This window comes from Nelumbo lutea, chromosome 1 (genome assembly GCF_056320005.1).
Source record: "Nelumbo lutea isolate HS-2025 chromosome 1, American lotus-T2T, whole genome shotgun sequence".
Lineage (NCBI taxonomy): Eukaryota > Viridiplantae > Streptophyta > Magnoliopsida > Proteales > Nelumbonaceae > Nelumbo > Nelumbo lutea.
Window position 1 is genome coordinate 219,191,442 of NC_142684.1, and position 17,837 is coordinate 219,209,278.

A 17,837-nucleotide genomic window follows, 5' to 3' on the forward strand; every position below is an offset into this window, starting at 1 on the left:
TACACAAAATGTCTTATTTTAGTATACTTTTATAAACTAATATCATATTAATTTAGTAAATTAATAAACTAATTTATATTTCCTAATAGTAAATTTGTATTTATTAATAATTTAAGAATCATATATATACATATATTATTTATTATATATAACATAAGTACTTTTTTATGTATATAATAGTATTGGGCCGAGCTTATTTGAGAAAGCTTAAGCTCGAGCCCACGGGCTTGAAATTTTGTCCAAGCCTAAAAAATAACAGGTCAGGTCGGGCCAAGTTGTCGGGCTACTCGATCCATGAATATGTGTAATTGTATATATAAACAATTGTATACATAAAATATCATATGAAATAAAAATTTAAACATTTTTTTCAAATTTCTTTTTAAATGGACCTCTCATAGCTTGCCTGGTCTGCAACCTAGCTTGGCCCAGTCCATGGACTAGCTTGGCTCATGGCATGGCACTAGCCCTTGCAGGCTTAGGTTGTGGGCCATGCCGAATTGACCCCCCAAATTATCCCAAGGGAAGGAGGCACGACTTAGGATGCCCTATGGGCTAGCACGGTACGACTCACACTTTGTGCAAGTCACATGCGGGTCGTGCTGTATCAACCCAGCACGACCCGATTTACACATTTACTTGAATCCGCCCAATACTAGGGATGAGGCAGGGAAATTCAAAGGTTCCCATCCTTGATGAGGAGTGGGGCGCCTTGCATTAAAGTGTCTTGACTATGGGGTAGGGACAAGGATGGGGTGCCCTATTTTGAACCCATTCCGTTGTCATTCATATATAATTGTTAATTATTAGTGAAATTAATAAAAATATTAGTTTTGTAATTATTTAAAGTTAATTAAAAATTCATTTAAAAATAATAAAAATAATAACAATTATTAAAGTTATTACATATTATTAATAAAACTAAATTTATTAAAAATATTTATTCATATTAAATTAACAATAATTATTTTATGTAAATCAACATTAAATGAAAAATACAATTATTAAATTTTAAATTTTAACAATAACTTTGAATAACAATTAACAACAAATTTCAATTATTAATTTAATATTAATTATTAGTAAATAATTTCAGATTTTCCGTGCATCGCACGGGTCCCCGCTGGTTTATATTAAAAAACGAGCCAAATTCTTTCTTTTTATCATTACAAGAATTATGCCGTAAGCAAGCAAGACTGAAAAATAGAGAGAGGGGGAGAGAGAGATCTGAGATCTGAAAATCAGGTCTCTTAAACATGGCGATCTCCTCCTCTCAACCTTCCCGTTTCTTATCTCTGTTTATCATTTTGGTTCTCTGCTTTTCTCTCTGTGTTGCTGAAATTCGTTTCTCAGAGATCCGTTCCGACGATCGATCCATTATCCCTTTCGATGAGTTCGGGTTCACACACACAGGTCGTCTCGAACTCAATGTCTCTCACATCTCTCTCTCAAATCCCAACCCCGAACTCGACCTCTCTCAGGTCGGCTTCTTTCTCAGCACCCGAGACTCCTGGATCCATGTCCTCCAACAGATCCAGGACCTTGACATCACATGTGCCCTCCAATCTGACCTCGTTAAGGTTGTCTATACCTTCGACCGTCTCAAAGGCGCCAAAAGCTTCGATTCTATGTTTCCGGAGAACGAAGCCAATCAGTTCACTCTCGTCTTCGCCAACTGTCTTCAGCAGCTTCAGATCTCCATGGATGTTCGATCTGCCATGTATAATCTCGACGGCAAGAGCGGTCGCCGCGACTACTTGTCCGCTGGCGTGACTATTCTTCCCAGGGTTTACTTCTTATTTTTCTTGGTTTATTTCTGTCTCGCGGGTCTCTGGATCTACGTCCTATATAAGAAGCGTTTGACCGTTTTTCGCATTCATTTCTTTATGCTCGCTGTGGTTATTCTGAAAGCTTTGAATCTGCTCTGTGAGGCGGAGGACAAATCTTACATCAAGCGTACCGGTAGCGCTCATGGTTGGGATGTTCTCTTCTATATTTTCAGCTTCTTGAAAGGGATTACACTCTTCACCCTGATTGTCCTCATTGGGACCGGATGGTCGTTCTTGAAGCCCTACCTGCAAGACAAGGAAAAGAAAGTCTTGATGATTGTTATCCCTCTCCAGGTTGTCGCAAACATTGCGCAGGTCGTAATTGACGAGACTGGACCCTATGCACAAGATTGGATCACCTGGAAGCAGGTCTTCCTGCTTGTCGATGTTGTTTGCTGTTGTGCTGTGCTGTTCCCTATTGTGTGGTCAATCAAGAATCTGCGTGAGGCAGCGCGAACTGATGGCAAGGCTGCAGTGAATTTGATGAAATTGACGCTTTTCCGTCAATACTACATTGTTGTTATCTGCTACATTTATTTCACGCGTGTTGTTGTTTATGCATTGGTGACTATAACATCGTATCGCTACCTCTGGACCAGTGTGGTGGCTGGTGAACTGGCCACGCTCGCATTCTATGTTTTTACAGGGTATAAATTCAGGCCAGAGGCGCACAATCCATACTTCGTTATTGACGATGAAGAAGAAGAAGCTGCTGCTGAAGCTCTGAAGCTTGAAGACGAGTTTGAATTGTGATAGCTTCTCCCGGGGAATTTTTTAGACTGCTGGAGGGTTTACTCCTCCTCAGGTCTAATTACACGGGGGCCGTGGTGATAACGGGCATTTCTTTATGTAAGAAGATGATGAAATTCATCAAATTGGGAAGCTGAGGAAGGAATTTGGCTATTATAATAGGTTTTTCGGACAACTTTGTAGGAGACATGAAGTTCTTGTTCAGCCTATTATTGGTGTTATTCTTCCTCCTTTTTTTTTGTGTATGCTTTCTGTATGTGCTTGTACTCAAATAGTTTTTAGTTTTATAGGATTTGATATTTGCCTTTTGATTACATAGTGAGTGAGACACATCTATATGAGATCCTTTGAATACCATTCGATCTAATCGTCTTTTTATTTGTTCATCATTCTGTAATTGACGTTGTGAATGCTATGTTTGAACTTTTGCTTTTGATCATCTATACTTCTAACTGCTAACGTGCACCTTCTCATGAAAAAAAAAGTGAATAAGTGATCTGAATGAGAAGAAAAATTCATATATTGTGGTAATGTGAAACTTTTTATAATTAACAAATCAGGCCCTTATAAGATAATTTCTACACTGCTGGATTGAATTTAAGTATTGATTGTAATGTGATTCTGATCAAATAAAACAAATATAATGTTATTCTTGTAATCCAGTAATACAATTTTTATTCAAACACAAATTTTGTTTGGTTGAGTCACTCAGTCATCCAAGATTGGCACTTTGGAATAGTTTTTTTCCTACATATGAGTTCTTGATGGTTGACCTGTTTTGACTGCAAGTTCCATTCATTGCATTCAAAATTTTACAATGTTATTGTAGGTTTTCTTGAAAATAGTTGGGCATAGTGTCTTGTAGCCTAGAAGACTGTGTTTGGTGCACAGATGATATAGCAGTGTCTATATTATTAATTGTTATGCCATTTCACAGTTCCGGTGTCCTTATCAAGGTGCTTTTGAATTTAATTCAAATTTGAAATAGTAGGGCATACTTTTGAAGATGAGATGTCGAGATATGACACTTGATGCAGGGAATGTGGAGCACTATTAGTAAGAAAATTGTAATCTTCCATAGAAGAGAGTTGTAGAGTAAAGAAGAAAAGGAGAAACTATTTCATGGGATAGGCATTTTAGTGAATATATCAGTGAGTGATCTTCAGAATCAACAAAGGGTATACATATTTCCCCTTTCTCAACTCTTTCCCATATAAGGTGCTTGTTGACTTCAATGTGTTTTATCCTATCATGCTGATTTAGGTTATGAGCAATGTTTATAGCTGCCTTGTTGTCACAATACAAGGGTATAGGATTTGACATAGGAAAACCCAACTCAGTTGATAGGTTTTTCAATCATAACACCTCAGCCACCCAATGTGCCATAGCCCTACTTGGTTTTTGCACTAGAGTTGGCCACAACAGATTGCTTCTTTTACTTTGTCAAGTCACCGAATTGTCTCCAACAAAGGTGTGGTAACTAGTGGTAGACATATCATCAAGGGAGCCATTCCTAGTTGGCATTTGTATAGGCCTCCACATGGTGATGGTCATGCTTAGAGAAGATTGGACCTCTTTTTGGATGGTTCTATAAATATCTAAACAATGAGTAGTAGTAGGACTATGCATGTACTACCTGAGCACTCTTACAAGTTACAACCAAGGTTCAAAGTATTGATATGATACACCCTATTTACAGGTGTTTTGGGACCCCCATTTATTTCAATAAAAAACCCCTTAAAAAATCTCCAAAAATCAAAATTTGAAAAAAAAACTAAAAAAAAAACAATTAAGCGAAACTCTATTAGTACCGATATGCCCCTGCTGATACACAGGGGCATATCGATACTTTGAACCTTGCTTACAACATAGGCAATATTAGGTCTAGTCATAGTTAAGTATAGGAGTCGACCAATCAAACTTTTGAAACTGTTTGATATTGGAGATCTTCTCCCCGCTATCCTCTTTTTTTGATAGGAAACATTAACTTTCATTAAGATAATAAAACAAGAAATTACAACTCCAACATTCCAAAGCTGAAGTGCTGAACCCAAATTCATAACCACTGTTACAAAGCAGCCCAGAAAAGTTCACTCCTGTTTGATCCTTGTTTGGCTGGCTAGAGCATCATTCAAGCCATTTGCTGTTCTTCTAACCCATTGGAAGTTTGCTTCAATTTCCCTTGTAAGGCACCAGACTTCTCTCATCCAATCTATTACTAATCTTGAATCCCCTACCACCTCAATCTGGTGTAGTCCCATCTGTTTAGCCAATCTCAGACCTTGCAGCAGTGCTAACACCTTGAAAAAAGAGCCAAGACATTGCCTTCCCCATCTCTAAAAACTCCTATGCCTGAGGGCCCTGGGTTACCAAGGGAGCCTTTTTTTGTTGCATAGAGGCTGCCCAACTCTCTTGAATTGCTGGGATAGATCTTGAGGAGTTTGTTACTGAATCCAGCCTCTGATTATATCATCCACTGTGAATTCCTTAAACAACTCATTTGATTTTTCCCAATGCACTATCTTGATAGTGATGCAATCAATCATGTCCTCCCTTGATTTCCTTTTTCCTTGAAAGATTCTATTGTGTTTTCCTCCCAACTGTCCATAAGATTGCAGCTCTTGTGGCTCCCATAACATCCTTCCCCTTGTTTTGGGTTGTCTAAATAAACTTGCTTCAAAAGGGCCTGCTACATTGGGGGCGATCTCCACATGCAACCAAAGAGATAAGAAAACCACTCCCAAATAAAAGAGACAAAGGTGCAGGAAATTAACATGTGCTCAGAAGTCTCACCACGAGCATAACAAAGGGAGTAGATATGAGGGGAAAGGCACTGATTTGGCCTTCTTTTTTGTAGTACATCAGGTATTGATCTTTGACAAAGCCACTTCTAAACAAAAAGCCCTCACTTTTGAGGTACTGGACTGCATCACACTTCTTTAACTGGGAAAGACAACTGCAGATGTAGAGTGAAGGAGGGCACTAAAACAAGAGGAACACGAATACAATGCAAAAGAAGAGGTTGACCAAATTCTACTATCCTCACAAGAAGCATCTGGAAAATAACAGTACTCAAAAGGGAAAGAAGTTCTCCATTATGATTAACAGACGTGATCACTTTCTCCTTGTTCAAAGAAAGGGAGTACAAGGAAGGGAATCTGTCCATTAGAGGGCTATCCCCCAACCAAACGTCTTCCCAGAGCAGAACTTTATCATCAGAACAAGCATCAAACCTAAGAAACGGTTTGAGAGTAGGGGTGACTTTGGAAATGGCCTTCCATGGTGATGAGTGTGAAGCCTTGGGGTCTAGTCCTTCCTTTCAGCCATTAGATGCCTTGTGATGAATACTTTCCCAACAATCTATGCCACAATCTATCCTGCTCATGGGGCCATCTCCACAACTACTTTCCCAACAATGCTACATTCATCTTCTTGATATTGCGAATGCTTAAACCCCCTTGTTCCTTGCTTTTGGTCACTGCCTCCCATTTTACCAAATGATCCTTCTTAGTATCACCTGGCTCCCATAAGAAATCCCTCATAATTTTCTCTAACTTCTTGGCCACACCTATTGAAATTCTAAAAGTTGAGAGGAAGTACACCGGTAAATTTTCTAAAGTGGACTATCAAGGTGAAGATTGGTGTGGACCCTACATTGCTTGTATTTTGACTTTTGAGTAGATCTGAGACATGCTTCCTTTGGGAGATGAAGATGCCTTTATGGGACTTAAGACCTAACAACTTCAATCCCAAGAAAATACTTTAATGGGTTTGGATCTTTTACTTGAAATTGGATGCCAACAAAAAATCCTTTAGCTTCTTAATTTCACAAGTCCAATTTTCAGTCATAATGAGGTCATCCACATATACAATAAGCACCACTATCTTGTTTTGTTTACGCTTGACAAACAAGTTATGGTCAGTTTGGCATTACTAGAAACCAACTGGCTGTACCCCACATATCCATACAATGACTTCAATAACAAAAACACCTTCTCTTCACTACCTTCAACTTGAAATGCCGGTGGCCTAACCATATTCACGTCATCTTCAAGATCTCCATTTAGGAAAGCTTATTCATGCCATATAATTGAGAGAAGCCTTTTGCAAAAAGTTTGGCTTTATTTCTCTATAGACTTAAATTGTTTGGTGCTTGGTTGAAAATACTTATATTCAACTAGTTTCTTTCCCTTAGGGGGACCGTTCCCATGTGTTATTCTTTTATAGGGCTCTAAGTTCTACTAAAATAACACTGTTCTACTTAGGTAGTGGTTTGGCCTTTGCAACATTTTGGGAAAGGGAAAAACTCAAAAACTACAAATAGCAACAAAATAAGCATGGTAAAATAGTGACAAAATATCACAGTAGGTGAAATCTAACAATAGGATGTTTTCTACAACCAATGTTTAAAATGTCAATGTCGATGGAAATGTCGCTTACCAAAATATAGGACATATGTCAGAAATGTCGGAAATGTTGGAAATGTTGGAAATGTCAAGGGGAAATATTGTAAAAATTAGAGACATTGTGGAAATATGCAATGATATTTTGTAAAATGATAAAAGAAGCATTAATACATATTTATAGACTATTATCTTATTCCCAACCATTATATAAAGCTAAGAAACTAAGATTAGTAACAAATTAGTAAATGACGATTTACTGATTTATTATGCATCTTGATGTTTTTACAAGGTTATCCAATATTTTCTTTTCTTATTTTTAATTTTGATTTATTATAAATTCTAATATATTTATTTCACACTAGTAAATAGAAATACATCTATTCTGATTTTTAAATATTAAAGTTATAATACATTATGTTTTATTATAAATTTAATAAACTGATTCTCTTTTTTGTAGTATTAACTATTAAGATTATGATAAATTTTGATTTCTTATAAAACTTAATGAATTTATTATGATTTTAATACTAAATTTATGATTCAAGTAGTATGTTTCTCCTTCTGATAAGAGGCATGGAAGAAAGGTTAGGACTCAAAAAAGGAGACATTCATAGAGAAAATATTTTCAGGGCATAGGGACATAACACTTATAGCCCTTTTGTGTGAATGGGGATACCTAAGAAAAACACAAGGAATGGAATGAGGGTCCACATTTCAATGTGAAGGCGAGAGGTTATGCACGAAACAATCACATCCAAATGCATGAAGAGGAATGGAAAATAAAGGAGATGTAGGGAAACAAGGAACTAGAGTTGATGTGGAACCTTGCACCATAGGAGGTGAATAGCATCAGCGCAAACTTTGTGGGAACATGTATATGGATCATCAAAATGCAAACCTCTTCCAGAAGATGTATGTTCTTCCTCTCTGGGACACCATTTTGTTGTGGTGTTTGAAGGCAAGAACCTTGATGAATGGTGCAAGCAAAGAACTGGTTGAAATCACTCCTAAAAAACTCCATTGCATTATCAAAATGAAATATCTGAATTTCCACATGATACATAGTAAATATACCATACAATGAATTTCCTTAGTAATTTTCATAACTTTTTCTCTAGATGAAGCATATAGATCCATGTGTACCATGCACTAGAGTGAATAATGTGAAAAGGAGATTTTGGTCTCTTATTACTAAATGGAAAAGATGTTCTACAATGTTTACTCGATTGACAAGTAACACTATAAAGGAGATATTAGGACAGACTTAAAGAACTCTGGAAATAAAATTGTTAATGACACAAAATATCTTTTCTTGATTTCACAAATTGATTGTTTGACCACTTGACCCATAAAACTAATAGATTTAGTTTACATAAATGCAGCTCCACTCTCCATCATGTAAAGACCATTCACCATCCCTTCTCTACCAATCATTCTCTAGGAGCATCCTCCCCCTTCTTGTTTTGAGTGCACTTTCTGATCACAAGTGCAATTTTCTCCCCCTTGGGAGGATTCATGGTTGTTGCTTTGTCTTTTCTTCAAACTGAGGCAAGGCATACACCTCTTGTAGGGATTGCAACTCCTTACAACTAAGATTCTGGACCCTAATAGGCTCGCTCATAAGTGGGGTTTAAACCAACTAAGAAGGCAAACACATGCTACTATACCGGTAACTTCTTATATGCTGATGCATTCTCATCACACTTCCAATCAATAACCTGATAGTGATCAAGCTCTTCCACAAGGCGGTGAGGGTGGGATAATATCTAGACTAAATTTTTTCTCTGTGTACATGATGCTGATTCTACCTGCAGTTGGTAAATTCTAGCATAATGCCTTTGTTCAGTGTATGTAGACTTTGCTTGATCCTAAATCTCCTTACCTGTTTCTGCCCATATAAATTTCCTCATTATCTCACGGTGCTGATTCTACCTGCAGTTGATATGCCTTTGTTCAGTGTATGTAGACTTTGCTTGATCACAAATTACCTTAGCTGCTTCTGCCTATATAAACTTCCTCATTATCTGAGGGTCTATAGTGGACACCAACCATGACAATGATCATATTATTTTCCTGCTCTCACTTGTCACGTTCAGCACTGTCTTCGCTTGGTTCCTTAATATTTCCTATCAAACATTCTAGCTTCCCTTTACCCCTACAAAAATCCTAACATCCTTGGACCATTCAACCTGTACCCCTACAAACATTCTAACATCCTTGGACCATTCAAGATAAATTCAGTCCACTGAGGGGAACAATAGAGATAGGGAAGTGAGGATTTTTCAAGGCTGCTACCAGCCATGGAATTCAGTCCAGTAATACTAGAGGAAACTGAGGTTTCAGAAGTCATAGTGGGGAGTGTCGTGCTGGCATGGTCTAATTATTATAGAGGAAAGTGAGGTTTCAGAAGTAGGCTTCAAAGTCTGCTTTTACTTCTGAGACAACAGTTAAACATGATATATCACTTACAGATTATGGTTCAGCTGCTTGGATGCCCTATGATCTGAAAACCACTGTAAATCTTCACAGCAGCACCCTTCTACTTTCATGTAGACACAACAAAGGCTTGGCCCTATGACCAAGAATAAAAAGAAAATAATGTGCTTCTTCTGTGGTGATCATATCTGAGAGAATAATTGAATCCCGGGCTAGGTTCCAGTCATGTGGAGAAGAAAAAAACGATAAGAAGAGAGAAACTCAGTTGTATGGCAGATCAAGCTCTGATACCATGTAATCTGCCATAGAAGAGAGTTAGAGAGCAGAGAAGAAAATAGAAAGACAGATTGGAGAGCCAAAAATGTGAGTGATGGTGTCCCACTCTTATTGTTTAAATAGGGTCTAACTTAAAAGAGTACAATACTAAAATACCCTACTGCCAGAATTACATTAACTAACAAAAAGTGAATCTTGTACTTTTCAATGCAGCAGATAATATACCAGTGATCGATGAACTGGAACTTGGTACTTTCTTAGGAATTTGAGCTGATCACTAGCAGCTTCTTCTCATTTTATGTGGTCTTTATATCACTAACTTCAATTCAATTTCATAGGTCTGGTTTCCTTATCAGTGTCCTTTTTGATTCAAATTTGAAATATCAGGGCATACTTTGAAAATAAATCTTATGCTGTCAATTTGTCATTTAATTTATGTAACTGTTTCCTGTTGGTTATGTTGTAAACTTGGATATGTATTCCCCAACTGGTTTAAGTGGTTGAAACTTTTAAATAGCATGGTGGGAGTTGGTGAAAGCCTCTAGATTTTTTCAGCAACTTATTTCCTTTTATTAAATGTTTTTATTGCTTGAGCCACAGAACTCTTTCTTGATGCCAAGTTTGATCATGGTGCTTGACCTAGTATACAATGTTGAATTTCATATTAGCAGGGTTAAGTACTTGTTTCTTATGTTTTATTGGTGTTGATACATGCTTCATATGTTGCACAGACACAGACTGGGAAATCAGGATCTGATGTGTGTCGAGAAGTCCGGTTCGGTAAGCTGAAAAAGGACCTATAGACTATAGCCCTGAAAATTGTCTAAAATTTAAACTTTGTAACAGGGAGATTCCTCAAGAATCCATGGGGTGTCAGAATCTGATATGTGCCCTAACACGGACACTTACATTCATTTGGGACAGCCCATGCAGCATTGGTGAGAAAAGACCACTGAGCAAGTCTGGATTGCTTGAACTTTTGGGTGTGGACTGTGGACACCACACTATTGCTTCCATATTTATGACTGAAATTTTACTTTGATATTCTCTTGGGAAATTTTAGATTTTGAAGTTTGAATAATAGTTATCCAACACACTTGAACAATAAGATAGTATTCTGTGTATAGAATTGTTACATGGTGCATGTTTAAAGCTGATCAACTGTTATCACATTCCTTTTTTCAAATATCATATGAATCACATTCACAGAATGGTCCATTAGCAGCAGATCCTTGTGGATTTTCATATCATCCTTAACTTTGTGGTCGTTATTTAGTTTTGTTTTTTTCATTGATAGATCAATGTTCAAGTTCCTTTGTCTTGTTTACTGATTCATGTGGGGAAGTATAAGTTTATCCACCCAAGAGATGGTTATAGATTGTCTAAATATGTAGCCTAAGTTTGAATTCTGATTCTCTTCCCCAATACTAACAATACTCTATGTGGTAATCATTTCCACAAAGATACCCCTATTGGATGCTCTACATTGATCAGGGGCTCCATTGGATTGTATCGTGCCAAGATAAACCCCTTCAAATAAAAAAAAGAAAAGAAAAAGTGAAGTGTTTGAATTTTAGAGTTTAGACTATTTTGGTATTGGACATTCCTAATTGGTATCAACATCAGATAACACATGGGTACTTCTAGAGCATTGTTTGTGCTCTTTCTGAATAAAATCTTTCTCATCCTTCAAGCTCAATTGTTCAAAGTAGCTGACATGTGAACTAGTTTGTTATTTATTCTCCATTTGTTTGCAGTGCAAATGCGTTGAACTGGTACAAATGTACAGGAGTGCAAATTTTTGGTCAATTTTTGCTTCAGGTTTTACTTTGCTTAAAAAGAGAGAGTGCAAATTTTGAATAATTTTTGTTTCAGGTTTTACTTTGCTTCAGGCTTTACTTTGTTTGCATTGCAAATGAACAAAACAAAGTAAAACCTAAAACAAAAGGAAACCAGAATCTATTCTCATTTCATTTGCACTATCATACATCTGCACTAATAAAAATGAATTTGCACTGCAAAGAAACCAAGCCTTACCATTTAAATATGGTAATACCTAGATATTTTGGTTTACCATTTTGACTAGTTGGCAACAGGGAATTTAGGTGGTTGGCTAGGTGATGATTGAAGGAATTGGAGCTGGGTAATGAAGGGCTGAAATGCTTTGACATCTGTTCTGATTTGGGGTTGTGGAATAAATTGGCGTATTGTGATGGTGCATAGGGCTAGAATTCAGTTTTTAATAACATAACACTGTACTCATGGTGAAGTAGAGAAGGAGAATAAGGGAAAGGTTAAAGGAAAGCTAATTTCTCTCATTATTCAAGCTACATTGAGCAAGAACACCTGTTTCATTCTTCAAGCTCAAGGTAACTAACTTGCGGATTAGTCTGTCAAGAACCATTTCACAACTTGCTAATGTCATTTTAGGTTGTATTTGTTTGAAACAGAGAAATTAGGTGGTTGAATGAAATGTGATTAGACAATGGAATGAATCAATGTTGAGTTTATAAGGATTGAAATGAATCATATATGTGAGCTAATAAAGAAGATTTTCTGGAATGAATTAAGTTAGATCATGGATATAATATTAGGCCACACAATAATATTGCACTATATGGAATTAGAGCACATGTTTTCTTGATTAATAACAGGTACAGTAAGTTTTAGGTAAAATTAGAAAAAATAGAAAAAAGAGTTAAGGAGAGGACACAAAGTGTATTATTCAGAAGAGAAGAAGAAAGGAAGAGGGAAGAGAGAGGAGAGAAAAGAGATTGAGAGCCAAAAATCTGGTTGGTGGCACCAACTTTTTGTATTTATACTAGGGTAACATAAAACAAAATAAAAGAGGGAGAAAGTACAATAGTACCCCTACGGTACTAAACTTAAAATATTAATATACTTTTAACACTCCCCCTCAAGTTGGGACATAGATGTCAATCATGCCCAACTTGTCACATTAATCATGATGTCGCAAGTGATGTAACCCTTTTGTGAAGATGTCTACAAGTTGGTCTTCAGAGGACATAGGGGGTACACACTTCCCCTTTGACAACATTTTCTCTGATAAAATGTTTGTCGACTTTAATGTGTTTAGTTCTATCATGCAGCATTGGATTAGTAGCAATGTTTATGGTTGCTTTGTTGTCATAATATAGAGTTATATCTCCATCAACTGTAAATTCCAACTCAACAAATTTTTTAGCCACATAATTTCAACCACTCCATGAGACATTGCCCTATATTCAGCTTCAGCATTAGACCTAGCCACCACATTTTGCTTTTTGCTTCTCCATGTAACTAGGTTCCCACAAAGGTACAATAGCCGCTGGTAGACTTCCTATCACTCAGGGATCCTGCCCAATCTACATTGGTATACACTTCAACTTTCAAATGCCTGTGCTTTTGGAACAATAAACCTGCACCTAGAAACTTCTTAAGATATCTAAGAACTCTTTCAATTGCTTCAAGGTGGGTGGTCTTAGGGGCATGCATGAATTGGCTAAGAAGTAAGAACACCCACTACATAAGCAATGTCTGGTCAGATCATAGAAAGATATAACAACCTTCCTACAAGCCTCTAAAATTGTTTCACATCCTTGATGAATTAACCTTGACAGTCACCTAATTTGTGATTAGGATCAATACGAGAATCAACAAGCTTCACTCCCAACTTTCCTATATCTTGGAGCAGATCTAGGACATACTTTCTCTGGGAAATGAAGATACCTTTTTGTGAACAGGCAACTTTAATCCCAAGAAAGTACCTTAAAAGACCTAGATCTTTCACTTCAAACTGGGTAGCAAGAAATATTTTTTAACTTTGAATTTAATCTTTTCAATCACCAGTGATAACTATACCATCAACATATACTATCATGGCTGCAATTTTTCCTTTCCCTCTTTTCACAAATAATGCGTGATCAGATTGACATTGCTTGTATTCTCTTTGCTGAACAACTACATGAAACTTGTTGAACTAGGCTCTCGGTGATTGTTTCAGGCCATATAATGATTTTTTTTAACATGTGCATTTTTTGTTCATTACCTTGAGCCTGAAAACCAGGGGGTTGTACCATGTACACTTCTTCAAGGTCACCATTTAGAAAAGCATTCTTGATATCTAGTTGATGAAGGTCCTAATCAAGATTAGCAGCTGAAGAGAAAATGACTAATGGAGTTCATCTTAGCAACATGTGCAAAAGTTTCTGCATAATCCATTCCATATGCTTGTGTAAACCCTTTTGCCACTGAATGAGCTTTATACCGCTCCATTGTGCCATTAGCCCTATGTTTCGCTATGAAAACCCATTTACATCCAATTGGTTCTTTCCCCTTAGGAAGATCTACCAATTCCCATGTGCCATTTTTATGTAAAGCATTAATTTCTTCATTCGTAGTATCTGCCCATTCAGGCACCAATAGAGCTTCTACCACATTCTTAGGAATGAGAACACTGTCAATGGAAGAAAGAAAGGCCCAAAAGGAAGGTGAAATGTTCTCATAAGAAACAAATGGGAAATGAGATGTTTAGTGGTGCAAGACCAAACACCCTTCCGATGAGCAATAGGAAGGTCAAAGTCATCAACAATAGAGGTATCAATAACAATAGAGTACATCAATGGGAAGCAAGGTACCTGATTGGGTTGGATCCACCCCCAGAGAGTTTGATGGCATCGGTGGTACAGGTTCTAGGTGCTCTACAGCTCTTGAACATGGCTGGCCTTTGTGGCTACGAAAGGAAACACGAAAGGGAGGAGGATCGGGAAGATGAGGGAGCTGAACTATTTTTTCCTCATTCCTACACTTCCCCTGAGGAGAAACAGGGAAGAAAGGCTCACTTTCAAAGAAAGACATCCATAGGTAAGGTAAAGGGGTTGGAGAAATGGAGATGGGAGAATTCGTGGAGATAGGCCCTTGGAGAATAACTTTGAAGATTGAAGCTAAGGAGCCCCTATTTGAGGAATAGAGATTAAAAGGTCAGCTATGCTTGAAAATTAGGGAAGCAAAGAAAGGGATGGTGTTGTTAGAAGGATTGGGGGTGATTGAAGGGTTTAAGGAGTTTGTGGGAGGTGCAAGTAACAAGGGCAAACAAAATAGCTGCAAAGAGTTTCTCTTAGAAACTGGAAGAAGATTTGTAGCAGAATGTAAGAGAAATTCTAAAAGCTTTTTCATATCTTTGACTGAATTTTTTTGGCAAGGGTAGGAAGCAGATGGTTTGTTTCCCAGAGGGATGGAAAAATCAGGGCTGGAAGGAAGTTCATGGGGTATTATGTGAACTGCTGCATTGGTTGGGTGCTAAAAGAGAAGGGAACTTAACAGAAAAAAGGAAGATAAACGGTTCTACTAGCCAGGAGAGCAATAAGAAGCAAGAGGCTCTTATAGTGACAGCTGGAGCAGGTGAACACAGAATGGGAGCAAATCTAGAGAGAGAAGAATGGGAAAGTAAACTGATAGTTAAAGCATCAGCATGGGTTGTAGATTGGAGAAAAGTTGCAGATTTGTTAACAACAAGCTTGAAGTTGAAGAGTACGTTTATCTTAACCCCCTTTGAGAAAGATAAGGCTCTGCTGGACCTACTTGAGAATAGAGTAGAAGCTGAGGCTTTAAATATCCAAACTGAACTTGGGAATTTCACAATATCAAGATGGTGTCCAGGGTCAAACTCCAAAGATTTCTTTGTTGAAGATGGGGTGCTGGTGCAACTCTTAGGCCTTCCTTTTCACTTGTGGAAGCAAGAACTGCTGAAGCCATTGCTTTGATGTGTGGAGGATCATTAGGAGGTGTTTTTTGGGGAGACCTCTACTCAGCTTCCATTTTACTAAATGGAGTAAAACTTGAGGAGAAACCGCAAAAGATAGAGGTGTGAGTTGAAGAACAGTTTTACTCAATTTGGCTGGCTTCATTCATTGAAGTTGTGCTTTGGAAAGAGGCTCGTAGGGAGGGAGATGAGAAGGTTGAAGAAGAAGAATTGCGTGGCAATAAAGGATTGGATGGTGAGAAGGGGGCAGAGAGTCGCAAACGTGCTCAACAAGGCAGTAGCTGGGTACTTGATAGATCCTATGCACTAGCAGTAATAAATGACTTTAAAGCTTCTTCAATAAACACACATTGACTAAGAAAAGGTGAGAAGAGGGCAGAGAGTAAGGGAGCTGAAACGTTGGAACCTTTTAAAATAAATAGGGCCCAATTTCTACCCAATCTGGGCCTTCTCAAAATAGTGGGCCCTAGGTTCTAAAAATCAGGCCAAATAATAGAAGGGACAAAAACAATAGTGGTCCGACTTTTGTGGGCCTATCTAAGGCGGGACAGGGGGAGCAACATGTTAAAACAAGATATCGACCGAACATTACCAGCCCATCAAGGGACCCAAACATCTTTAAAAGGTCAGTGACCAGGGGGTGACGTCAATAGATGGTAAGCACCATCTATCTTCTTCTTCGTTGAGCACAACAGCACGGAAGCCACAAAAAACGAATCTCACCCATTTTGGAAGCACTTTACATTGGGTTGCGTCATAAAGATCAAATAGAATGTTGTCGGAAAAACGTAATCCGAGGAGTGCCAGGTGAAGTGATTTAGAGAAGCGGAAACCCTATGATTGCTCTGAGGAGGAAGATCTCAGTGATTCTGTTTCAGACGACACAATAAGCCTAGGGAGCATTGATTTGAGCAGTTCGGGGAACGTTTTTGATGAAGATAGCTTGGGTACGGAGGTACTCTTTCAAGAGAACAAGGAAGAAGATGATTTGCATAGAGTTGAGTAAGACATTGTGAAATTTTTGGATCGCTCGACAAAGGTTGTGGTTCAAGTGTTGCCTATACCTGCAAGGGAAGTTAGTCCAATAGCTCAGGAAAAACAGGATATGAGGTTGGTAGGGAAAAGTTCTAACACTCTGACCTGTAATGTAATACTAGAAGAAGGGTAGAACGAGAAGAATAGTTCAACTGTTAAAGCCGACAAGGTATTGATTTCTACTATAAACTCTTCAAGGCAAGCTCAATCATAGGGAACAGATTTAGGCCTATCTCCTTATGTGCATCCCCCTCCCCTGAAAGATGTCCCATCGGTTCCCAACAACACAAGTATGAATGTCCTTTCGGTTTTGGTTACTAATGTGCCTTCTATGCTTGAAATAGATACTCCTGCATCCCGGACGGAAGTTCCAGTTGGGGGGAAGAAAGAGTGAATGGCAACTCTGAGAGTGAACTGAGAGAGGGAGAAGTGGCACCTAGAGAGAGACAGGAGGAGGAATTGGAGGGAATATGGGAGAGGATCTGCACATTGTTGGAGGAGTACAAAGAGGAGGAGGAATTAGATCGAAGGGAGAGAGTAGTAGTCTCTCAAGAGAAGGACCACTACAAAAGTTCCGAGTTGGGGGGAGTGGTGGCTGAAGCAATGCATCATCTATGAAGACTGAGGGTAATAATAAAAGGAAAAACAAAAAGAGATCAGAAGTGGAGAAATTGATTTCGGATATTGAGGGTGACATTGAATTTAGTGGGAGAGGGGAAAGAAGAAAAACTCTACTGTAAGGTGGAGTCTTTTGGGAATGTTTTTTGAAAGAAGTGTTCAACGAAAATCATCAGCTGTAATGTGAGAAGACTGGGAAGTGAAAGAAAAAAAGGGAAATTAAAGACTTACTAAGAAGAGAGAAACCAGACATAGTGTTGATACAAGAAACCAAGTTGGCATAATTGGATAAAAGGTGGGTTAGAAGTGTATGGAGATCAAGAGGAGTTTGCTGGACCTTGGCCCCTTATTGGGGAGCCTCTGGAGGTCTAGTAACATTATGGAGGGAGGATGCTGTAGAATTAGTGGAGGAGCCAATAAGGAGATACTCAGTGTCGTTAAAGGTCAGGAATGTGGGGGATGGATTTACCTGGGTTCTAACCAATGTATATGGGCCAAACACTTATAGAGAAAGGAATGAGGTGTGGGAAGAATTGTATTGGATACAAGGCCTATGGGAGGGTCCTTGGTGTCTTGGGGGGGATTTCAATGTAATTAGGTTTTGTAATGAATCTAACAACCCTCAAAGAACAGTTACATCTAGCATGAGGAAGTTTAATGATTCATTAACAATTGTGGTCTAAAGGATTTACCTCTCTTACAAGCCAATTATACTTGGTATAATTT

General features: G+C 38.1%; 1 pseudogene across 3 annotated transcripts in view; it reads left to right on the plus strand.

Annotated features, from left to right (window-relative positions):
- Positions 1–1,161: 1,161 nt before the first annotated feature.
- Positions 1,162–17,837, plus strand: part of LOC148881105 (protein CANDIDATE G PROTEIN-COUPLED RECEPTOR 7 pseudogene) — a 30,177-nt pseudogene continuing 13,501 nt past the window's right edge. The window contains exons 1-2 of one of the 3 annotated variants that reach the window (XR_016104746.1): positions 1,162–2,821; positions 10,429–10,924. The product of XR_016104746.1 is annotated as a protein CANDIDATE G PROTEIN-COUPLED RECEPTOR 7 pseudogene, transcript variant X1 (transcript). Of the gene's footprint in view, positions 2,822–10,428; positions 10,925–17,837 lie in introns of those variants that run through there. The other 2 variants (XR_016104748.1, XR_016104747.1) reach the window with 2 other exon arrangements.